Here is a 12,338-nt window from a genome sequence, read left to right on the forward strand (position 1 = left end):
AAATTCTAGTTAGGATATTCGATTACCTTCATGTTTTAAAAAGAGTTCTTTAAATTTGGAAAGTACAAAATGAATATAAATAAATAAAAAAAGAGAGAGCATCACACTATATAAGTTGTAAGATTTTGAAGATATACAATTGTAGTTAGATTTAAAATTAAAAAATTAAATAGGACTCTAGTTAATTTAATTTTGATTAAATAGCATTAAAATTAAAATTAAATTTAATAAAATTATAAAATTATATTTGTTTTCTCTTAGTATAAAATTTTGAAGATAAAAAATTATAACTAAATTTAAAATTAAATAGAACTATAATTAATTTAATTTTAATTAAATAAAATTATAATTATATTCAAATTTAATAAAATTATATAATAAAAAACATTCTTTTAGCATGGGGGCCATGACGTAGGTAGGCCCAGGTCTACCTCCGCACCTGTCTACCCACATATTTAGTCCTCATAAGGTGGTGACATATACCAACACTTTATTAATAGAATAAAATTAATTAAAATATTATTAATTATTAAGTAAAAATAAATAATTTTAAAAATATATCACGTTAATTTTCGTTATTCATGATAATATTTCCATCCATCCAATGAGAATCTTTAAAATATGCTGGGGTTATATTGATATTTGGAGAAAACAGTAATAAAGAAGAGAGGGACAAGACAGCTACATTCCTAATCTGCAAATAGGTTGGACCTCAAGGAGCCGTCAATGGACCACAAAATCAGCACCGTGGAAGACGAAAGGCAGGACCAGAATGAGACCTGCACTCATTGGTTTTTTAACAAAGCCCAACCCTATGCTCCACAGGCTACGCTCGAGGGCATTCAAGTCTGGTCATTGTCGTCTCTGCCCCCACAGCAAAACCTCTTAACCCTACTACCTTATTTAATTAATGAATGAAAGTTTAGGCTTTTTATAAAAATATTTTAAATTTATTTAATAATCTTAATGATTAAAACAAGTATTGTTCATTTGTTCTCTATTCAAATTTTAAATTTAAGTAATTGAATCTATAAAATATATATTGATAATGCTTATAAATAAATATTACATCGTAATAATTCCGATTTTTTCAAAAATTAATCTCTATTTTACACTATTAAATTTTTCAGAGAATATTTTCGTAGTTAAGGTTCAATATTTCCAAATACACACTTCTTGAAAAGCTATAATCTTCTGACATAATCTCTAATAGTTATCATACGAATTTTCAAAATTAATTGACAATTGATCATATTAACCATCTACCTATCAATCTATAAATAATAATCATGATTATTAATCTTATAAATCATTATAAAATCTCTTAATTAAAATCGATTTTTTTTCTCTAAAATTCTAATTCTTTATAAAATAAGAAATCTCAACATTGACCAATTGTCACTTCATCACCGACTATAACTATTTGTTAAAATAAATAAAAATTCTATCAATATAAATAAAATTTAAAATATTTATTATATTATTTTATAATATTTAAATTAATTAATTAATTAATATATCCGATATATATCAATTCAAAGAATTGTCCCCCATTTCGTCAACTTGGAAAATATAGTTGAAATGACCATTACTTTTGTCCACATATGATTTGCTTTTTACTGGGTAAATGACACGATGAAAATAGGCTACATGCATACCGGCTCCCTAAAATCGTCCACCTCCACAATCAGTTATTCCAAGTAGGGATGGCAACAGGGTGATTTCGGGCCGAAGATTGGTTTTAAACTCGTCCCCGTTTAAAAAACTTATTTTTGCTTAAAAAACTGTCAGAATTTAAACGGGGACGTGGATTCCCATCAGATAATCGAAAAAAACCACGAAAAAACAAGTATCCCTTTAGCATAACCTAATATCCTTTATCTATTTTTTAATTTAAATTAAATTTATTAATATTATATATATATATATATAATTATTTTTAATATTTATCAGGTCGGATATCAAGCCGGGTATTCGGGTAATCAAAGCGGGAATTACCAAACCCGCCCCCATTTAAAAAATTCAATTTTCCCGTCTCCGTCCCAGTTTATCATCCCAAACCCAACCCGTTTAATTTGATTTTCGATTTTTCCCGACAGATTCATTTTTTTTACAATCCCTACTTCCAAGCCCAATCTCCGCTGGATATGTTATTCATTATGATAGAAATTAAATCATATATATTTAGAATTAAAGATGAGCATTTTATCCAATAGAATTAGTATAGTTGATAATTTATATTTTAAAATTTATTTTTTAATAGAATAGAATCTAATTAATTTTTTAATTTTTATTTAATTATAAATATTTACGATATTATTATCTGGAACGAATTTTTATAACTATATAAGATATAGATATTTATTTGTTCGTATTTTTAAATTAAATTGATAATGTTAGGGTGACATACGGTCACCTAATTATAGATTAAACTTCATTAAATTAAAATTGTGACCAAATTAATAAAGTATACAAGTAATGATATAAATCAGTTTCCCCATTAAATTTTAATGGTTAATAACTACGTTGTATATGATCTAATTGATAAAATTAAAAAAATCGATGGTTCAAAAATATAATAGTTAAATAATCAGAGGTATAATTTACTCATTAATTTTTTTAGGAGTCAAAATTGAACTATACATTTTATTAAAGCAAAAATGATATTATATTATTGTATTAGACTACAACATTACATTTTTTTAATATTTTAGGGGGCTAAATTACAATTCTACCGTATTATAACTTAATATTTTAAGAATCTTTAAAGGGCTTATTCACAATTTAACCAATTTAGTAGGGATATGCCCCCAACTTAATCACTTAAAATATTTTATTAATAGGATATAATATTACTTAGAAACATTTTTTCACTAATTTATCTAATGTCATACTTATACTTGGTAAAGTATTTATTGTGATCTTTATATTTTAAAAATGTCTAATATAATATTTTTACTTCGATAAAACATTCAATATAATACTTAAAATTATCATTATGTAAATTATTAAAATACCTACAGAGCTTAATTGATTAATCCAACACTAAACACAATAAAACATGAGTTAAGCAGAGAGTCAACAACACTAAACACAATAAAACATGAGTTAAGCAGTGAGACAAGCACACTAAACACAATAAAACACGAGTTAAGCAGTGAGACAAGCACACTAAACACAATAAAACACGAGTTAAGCAGTGAGACAAGCACACTAAACACAATAAAACACGAGTTAAGCAGTGAGTCAAGCACACTAAACACAATAAAACACGTGTTAAGCAGCGAGTCAAGCACACTAAACACAATAACTTAAGCTAAATGGTACTCACACAGGATAGGTTTAGTCCAACACACTTCTAAGAAACAACCAACCAACTAGCATTAAATTATATTAATGATCAAGCCACCCTTAACAATAAAACATTACCCGCTTGACATTTTCCTTGAGGGCGGGCAGAGGTGTCACGGCAGCACTAGCAGCAGGTGCTCTCATGCTTCGTGCACCTCCACCCATACCTCCTCGCCCTCCCGCTGTACCACTTATCATTGATCCACTATCTGAAGTCTCTGGTTCCATGTAAAAACGATCTCGGAATGCAGCAAGATGAGCATAATATGCAGGGGGAACTGCACGTTTATCAGTTAATCACAATTAAAGCAGAAAAGTGGGTGAGGTGGGGTGGGGTTGAAACTAGTTCACAGCACTCAAAGACGCATTTGTACGTTGAAGATAAACGAAAGAACTTACCGATAGACACAGATCTTGTGCACCTTGCATATCTGCAGTACGTGAAAATAAGCGATGCAGACGGCAAAGGTTGTTTGTAAGACTGAATTCATTAAAGATCGAGACAAGAACTTACGTATAGCAAAGGTTGTTTGTAAGAGACTGCAAAGCATCAGCTGTAAACTTGTTCTCATCCCATAGCACATGATAGTGAGCTGGACGGCTAGTACCCTGTTTACCGAGATTGATAAAAATATTAGAAACACAAACTACAACCTAACAATCTACTAAATCAATAAAGCAGAAACAAAGAAAAAATATTCTAACATAGAATGAAGAAGCAATTAGTATATGACCTGAATCCCAGCATGGCTGCATAAGTAGAAATCAAACTCCGCGGGGTGACAGATTTTGGAGTCCACCACTGTGCCTGCAAAATACATACAGCAAGAATACAATAAAATCATGTTTGGAATGTAAGATAGTTGTCAATTACGACCGAAGAGTAATTACCAGGCAAAATATTCCCACTCTTGTCAACAGCATTGCGATCGTGATGGTTGTTCGCAAACAATCTTGTATGATGTCGTTTTTGTACCACAACAAAGGTAACTGGAGGCTGATACTTTGGCTCCAAAGAAGCACATGCCTGAGGTTAACGAGTAAATGAGAAATTGAGAAGTGTGTGAATAAAATGCAGAGATTTGAAGCTACAAACAAGGTCAACAAAGAAGCCTCACCTTCCGAATAGCATCAAGTTCATACAACAACACTTGATAAAACTGGCCTTCACTAACACCATCCCTGTACATAGAAAATAGAAAATAAATCACTAAACCTAGAGGGGGAGAATAAAAGAGACAGCAACTTGACTATGCCTGTAGAATATAATGCGCTGTGGCTTATGTCCAGTTGCTCTCCGGAAAGAAATTAGGATCTCCCCGCATTACCATGAAAACAAAGTTTTCAGACAAGCTACAGTTGAAACCTACCAAAGGCAAAATGGAATTCAAACTAGAGGCAAATGGAGAAAACCATACTTAATCATGCCGCCCGAAACAGTACCCCTTACTGGATCCTGCCATGTCTTGAATAAATCTTGAATGAGCTCCTGGCGATGAGCTTGAGCACAAACCAGACCAGCATACTTCGTAATCTCCGGCCAATCTTGGGAAGCAACAACCTGAACATTTAATTAAATATTATATTAATGGCTAAAATTTCAAAGAAGCCAATTAAAGAGACCATGAAAAGCGTGCACCAAAAGCAAAAAGGTATGTAATAAAGAACATACAGCAGCAATAGACGGGCTTGAATCCTCCCCAGGATGAGGATGGGTAACATCAGCACCAAAAATTATAGTAGGCCGGTCACTGACCAGAGGTATTCGTCGTGATATCGCATCAACAAGAACTGTATTTCTTCCTCCGACCTTGACATTAATCTTCAATACCACATTAGCCAAATACTGTTTACTCATTTTAAATACATGTTTAGTCAAGCAGCATTGAGAAACAATTCCGGGATCAGTCTCACAAATCCTTTTCAAATCACCTGCAAAGAAGTAAAATATTTTAAATAATTGTATGAATTTTCTTTAAGAAAATAATACAAATTTATACCATATAGAGAGCCATTATTATCCGGAAGAATAACAATAAGAAGGTCAAGCTCTTTGTTCTGGGGTTGGATTCTAGTCATGGCATCATGGTATCGGGTTTTCAAGACCTTCTCCACCTGCTCCGGACGAGCACTAATTGAAGGAAGCACTGGCTCAGGAGTAAAAGCCTACAAATGACACATCAATGTTGAATGTTCAAAGAAATCCTATACAAAATAAAATCAACAAAACTCAGATCAAAAAGACATTAATGGTATGTTATTGGCTTATTGTAACTCCTTTACCATGCCAGAGATATAACACATTTGTGCAAGTTCATAACAAAACCTTTGTGCAACACTAGATTGGACTTGCCGAGAAAAGTTTATGCAGATCCAGTTCTTTACTGTCCCACCATTAACCATTTTCTGCAACATAATCAGACAAAAAAAATGTACCAAGAAAATTTTCAAGTCAACATTCAAAGCAGAAAAGATGAACTTCACCCACCTGCCAGTATATCATTCATTCAAACGCATGTCAATAGGCGCAGAGCAGTCATTTACATGATGAAAAACAAAAATCAAATATTCAAAATGATCGTGGCTATAGATTGTACATAGACGCAAAAATTTAGATGACACAGCTCGATACGACATTCATAAAGCCATTACAAAATATAAAATTTTATGATAGGCTTCTTTGTTGGGGTCAATGACTCCTTAACCAAAAGCCATCCTTGATTCATCAACCTAAAATCAAAATAGTCATATACAATTAAGTTTTTAGATTCACTAACCTAAAATCAAATTAGTCATATAAAATGAAGATTATGAAGTCACCAACTTCATCTTTTTTAATTAGAACTATCAATTGAGCGAGTCAGGGCAATTAAGTTTGGATCCTTTTCAACTAACATTTGAAGTTCAATTTGATTAGTTTTCTAACTCTAAATTAATTATTTAGTTTCATTGTTCACAGAATACCTGGTACAGAAGTACTCTTAATTTACTCCTTGCTCTCTTCTTTACATAAATATATAGTAAAGTTATTACATAAAGTTACACATGCATATATAATGATATAAACGTTTCCTATATTAAAATCAAACAATGTTCAGGGCATCTCTTCGGACCAAATTCACCCTTCATTTCTGGGGATGAATGTCTTCCCTCAGTATCCTAACAACCCTTTCCCTTATTTTTTTTTCTTTTGTTCGACCTTAAATATTCATCTTTGAATCACCTATAAGTCAGAAATCATAATTCAACCTTTTTAGACAATAATTTATACTAATAAAAAAGCTCCAAAGTCAGCTTGATGCAACAGGTTAAATGACACTAACACAACTCATGAACACAATTTAAAAGAAAAAAGAAAGAAAACAGGCAATGTATTTGTCAAGTCATTAGTTCTACACCTTCCTTTAAAGTAGGGTTGTAGTTAAATCCACTTTGTTCTACAGTTTACAATAACTATGATTTGTTTTCTTGTCACGTTTATCTAGATAATCATATTATTTATTGACTCCACACAATTGTTGATGAGTGAGACTAGTTTGATTAAGACCAAATACACTAAAAGAGCACAAATACAGGTATACAGAAAACCCGCTCAACATCACACAATGAATGCTCTAGTAATACAAGAGTTTGGCAGCAAGAGATACCTTATTCATCATATTCCATTGCCCAACTTGAGGAAGGCAGTTCTTCTCTCTACTCGTATCATGATATTTAAGCTACAAGCAAAACAGAAATTACACATCAAGAAGAAACAAAAGATGCAGAAAACTGAACATGATTACAAGTAACTTACCCATGGTGGAGGCAGAATGCGTGCTTCAACTGAAGCAAGCTTCTCTCTAATTTTAATTCCAAACTCCTTTGCATAAGGATCCTCGAGATAGGCATTCTGATGTACAGTCTACAAAAGGAAATATAATAAATTAGTCGAACGGTAACAAGCCAGAAACTCATCGGGAAATTTCTTCTTGTTTAACAAACAAAAGAATGTTAGTAACACAAAAGATAAGGCAAAAATGTCAGACCTGCATAATGTCTTTCTCTCTTTCCTGAGGACGCTGGCAGGTAACCCTCAGTAGAGCAGTGATCTGTCTCTCATTTAATCTCTTGGAGTACCTTTGACCCTCAACAATCTTGCATACCTATGTTAATCACTAAAAATTAGCATGCAAATCCATGAAGTAATTACATCTTTGATTGAAAGGACTGGAGTTTATTTTACCTCCATCGGCAAATAATTTGCTCTTTGCTGGTTTCCAACTTGTAGGCACGGCCATTGGGTGTGTTGGATGATGAAACCATAAGTTTCGTAAAAGTACTCCACAACGGATTTCATTGTACCTCTTTCATCAGCCAGAAAACTATAAAACAATAAGGTCTGTTATAGAAATTTCATGGCACATCAAGATGTATCATGGAAACCTCACATATCATGTGCATTAAAATTTTTGCTTCTAATATCCTTTATGACTCGTCGATTTTTGTTTTTCAAAAAGATATTATATCCTAGAATAATAGCAGTACTTACGTGAGCTCTCTAGTTGCTTGTGATGTTAAACCAGATATGCGATATTTTCTTCGCATGTTTCCACGGTGTGTAACTTCCACCCTGACTCCTCTAAGAGCCTTTTTGATCTATATATTTAAAAGTAAATATAATACAGAGATTAAAATCAACATTTAAGGAATAAAAGCACACAAGTAAAGCCGATGAAAAAAGCTTGTATACAAAATATATAAGGGGAAAAAGCTGAGCCAAGATGGAAGAACAATAGCTAAAAGAATAGGAAGAGAACACTATTATTGCCTAGCAGAACTTTTCACCTGCTAAGGCAAAAGCAATCATGTTCATTTCTAAAATTATATGTCATGAAATTAGCTGATTTTACCAATAAAAATAATAAACTGCAAGGATGACAAACTGCTTCCTAGCCATAATTTCCAAACAGACAGAAATTGAAGAAATCCTAACCTTCACACGATCAGCATCAGATAATGGTCTAGAAGAAACATCCCGATTTAGCAATTGTGTCACAAAATCAATAGCCGGCAATGGCTCGATGAAAGTAGTTGAAGACATATCTGTCCACGAGATTATTGTCAGCATAAGACAATTTTCAATTAACAGACAGATCAAATGCAGTCGCAACCACACATGTGAACCACCTAGGCGTGAGAAGTAGACCAAAACATGAAAAATGATAACCTCATAAACCAATACCAATATTCAATGAGAGCCCCATCTGTAAAATGAACGGCCAACAGGACAGTACCTATAATCAATTCCCATTAGTCTCTCACTGTCTCATATGTCAAATTTGGAAGTAGAAGCTGGTAAACATATATGAAAGGGAATAACCAAATAGCAGTACCTCGAAGTAGGTAATTCACGAAGGACAATGTCAAGAACCTTAAGAGCTTCCTGAGGTGCATCAGCTTGCTTCCCTTGCAGAAAGAGTCCAAGACGGTGCAGATCAGCTCGTGCAGCTAATTTGATCACAACTTTAAAATCGCTCTCTTTTCTGCCTTAAGAATATAATAAGAGATGGAATATACATGGAAAAAAACAGAATATAATAAAGTCAAATCCCCAATTCATTTGAACTTTTTATTTTTATATTTTCTGTTGCACCCAAAAAATTACAGGGAAGATTAAATAGTAATTGCCACTTACTAGGTATTGAAGAACCTGTTTAAATCATTGAGAAAGCATAACTTAGCATTTCAAACCAATGAAGGATACAAAACTTTCATCCAGTTTTTTTTTTTTTATTTCTAGCACAAACAAATAAAAAGGAAAACAGAAGTTACACGACATATTGGAAACACAAAGGCAAACAACAACCTCTGCATTCCTGACCCATCATCATCATCAAGAAGGGAAATCTTAAACTCCTTTGACACAAAAGGGAGAACCCCAGCAGTATAAAGGCTCTTTCGGCCATCATAAGCAGGAAGGTGCTTTCCAAGATATGATTCTCTGTATAATTTTACCAGCTGCTCCATTACAGCCCGGTTCAATCCTCGTGATGCAACCTCCGGTGTTATAGTAACCTATTTTCATTGGCAATAACAATAAAAAAAACCCTCCTGATGAAGACTAATGAAACATTAGAGAAAAGGAACCCACATCATACTGGTGCAAATCCTTATCAGGCAGTTCAGCAAAGAAATGGTTAGCCTTGACTATACACTTCGTGCCAGTGCAACCCTTTCCAGGCCGAAGAGGAAACCTCACTGATTTGCTTGAGGCAGGGACCAGCTGAATTGCTTGACCGACTTCTTCTGGGATGGGAACCTGCTGATGTGTTGATGGTGCATGCTCAGGTGGTTGGTGAAGCAGGCCCATGGAAAGATTGGGTTGCTTGGTGCAGCTCGGAAACAGGTGGTCGGGACGGTCCACCGTGGGAAGGCCCTCCTCCACGGCCACCACTGCCGTAGCTCCCACGTCCTCCTTGCTAGGGAGGCCCACCCCTTCCCCTTCCTTGGTATTCGTGGGGTCCTTCAGCATAGTGCTGTTGCGACATACCACGACCCCGGCCACCAGAACCTCCCCGACCACTTTGCTGAGACTGTGGACCCCTTCCACCCGAGTATCCTCCCTCTCCAGCTCTTCCTTGTTGAAGAGGGCGTTACGTTTCATGGGACTGAGAGCTCTCACCTCCAGCAGAAGTAACATCAGTTCTCGTCTTCCTAACCATGTTGGTAACTACTAACTACAGCAGGATAAAAAGTGAAAAGGGAAAAACGTATCAGACAAAAGTAAACACCAAAATAATAAAACTAAACTAAAACAAAGAGTAACTCCAATTTGCTGAGAGGAAAACAAAACACCGAACAAAAGTCAAAGCAAAGAAAGAAAACTAGAAGCTGCTACCATCAACAACCATAACATACCTTAACAAACTGTAAAACAGAGAAACAGAAACGCTGGCACTTATAACAACAATAGCATGGAAAATTTGGCGAGATCCGTGGAAAACCACGATCTAAGCAGCTATAGGGAAAATATAAGCTAGTAAAGAAAGATCCGTAGAAAAACAAGAGAAAAAGCAGAAGAAGCTAAGTCAAAGAAAGCAGATCCATCAACAACAAGACGAAAAGAGCTAAAAGGCATGCAAGTTTCACCTGAAATCCGCTCTTGGAAAACCGCTTACGGCCTAACAATGTTCTGTTGGTAACAATGTATAATATTGCAGAATTTTTTAAAATATAAGATAATAAAATAAAGAAGAGAAGAAATGGGAGCAAGATTACCTACCACTCACTCCACCGGCTCGGTAATCAATCAGTATCTTCTTCCTTCGGGAGCAGAGAAAGACGTACCGTAAGCGCACATGGCTAGCACAACGGCAAAAGGGTATAATTTTGTAGATTCTGTACCCTACCCGTTTTAATGGGGGGCGAAATGGGTTTAAGCGTTAGTTGTGGTTGGATGTAGATTTAGAAAATGGTACCGTCGTGAATAGTAGGAGGGTGATGGGCTGAGATCTTATCTATCCTGCATCCGTCCGCTCCACATCCGCACGCTCATTAAATATCTATTAAATTTTAGATATTATAAATTTAGGTATAATTTTAGAGATTAATTTATAAATCTTAATATTGTATAAGATATAACCTATAATTTAACCAAATATTATGTATAATTTTAGAGACTAATATTATGCTTCTTAATAGATTTGTTTGTTTTATGTTTGTTGTTTATGTATAACTTAAGGTTGTTGTCAAGCGGGTTTAACCATATATATCTCCAGTTGGGTAGTGGGTGTGGGGATGAATTTGAGAATATATCCACATTGGCGGGTGTGGATTTGAAAAAATTTACCCATCATGGGTGGTGGGCAGGTAGTGGATTTAAAAATATAGAAAATAATCTCAGTAACCGAAAATGCCTTATAATATACGATTTTGACCAACTTTTTTTCGATTTGCCAAAATAACCAACAAAATCGCAATGCGATCTCTAAATCGCAATGCGATCTCCAACATCGCAAATCAGTTTCCATATTCGCAATACGAATATGTAAATCGCAACGCGATTCTGACTATCGCAACGCGATAATACAAAATCGCAATGCGATTTTCAAAACGCCATTAGTATCGCAACGCGTATTTTATTTTCAAATTCCAAACACGAATATTAATATATCCCGTAATCGCAACTCATAACCTAAAACTCTAAATCACAACTCAGTCTCATCTCCGTATCTCACTCTCTACGGCGACATCCGTCCCCATCTCCGACGAAATCCGTCCCCATCACCGGCGAAATCCGTCTATCTCCATCTCTCAGAGCCACCCTCACAATCATTCACGGTCATAAATGGAAAATCAACCAAATCAACCACCGAGTGTTAGTTTTTTTAATTATTTTTATTTTTGAAATTTTTTGCGTTAGGTTTTTCATATTGAAATTGATGATAAGTTTACTGGTAATTTCAATAATAGATTAACTATTTCACTTAGATTGCTTATTAAATTCATTTGATTGCTGTCAATACTGCTAAACTGTTTAGTCTTTAACCCTATGAAGTTAGTATTTGTCTTTGTTTTATCTTTTGGTTGAAGTAGTGCAATTCATTCAAGTTTCAATTTTAGACAATGACTATTTGAAACCGAGAATCGAAACGCGAAATTAAAATCGCAACGACAAAATCGCAACGCGATTTTAGTTTCGCGTTGCGATTTTCTCGTTGCGATAGTCAAATTCGTATTGCGATAGTCATTTTCGTGTTGCGATTTTTATTTTCGTGTTGCGATTTTAAGTTTCATAAACTATTATTCTTCTGAAAATTGAAACTTGAATGAATCGCATTACTTCAACCAAAAAACAAAGACAAATACGAAATTCACAATGTTGCAAGTTTAAGTTTGAAAAATAAACTACTACTACTCTTTATGTTTATTATTGTTTTTGGTATATCTTCACAGTGTAGTTTTTGGTATATCTAACTTGGTATGTTTATTGTTTTTGTAGAACT

General features: G+C 34.1%; 1 pseudogene; it reads right to left on the reverse strand.

The window, feature by feature from the left end:
* Nucleotides 1-3,301: 3,301 nt before the first annotated feature.
* LOC120204579 lies at nucleotides 3,302-10,727 on the reverse strand (annotated as a pseudogene).
* Nucleotides 10,728-12,338: the final 1,611 nt, after the last annotated feature.

The sequence above is a fragment of the Hibiscus syriacus genome, unplaced genomic scaffold (genome assembly GCF_006381635.1).
Source record: "Hibiscus syriacus cultivar Baekdansim isolate YM2019G1 unplaced genomic scaffold, ASM638163v2 tig00011079_pilon, whole genome shotgun sequence".
Taxonomy (NCBI): Eukaryota; Viridiplantae; Streptophyta; class Magnoliopsida; order Malvales; family Malvaceae; genus Hibiscus; species Hibiscus syriacus.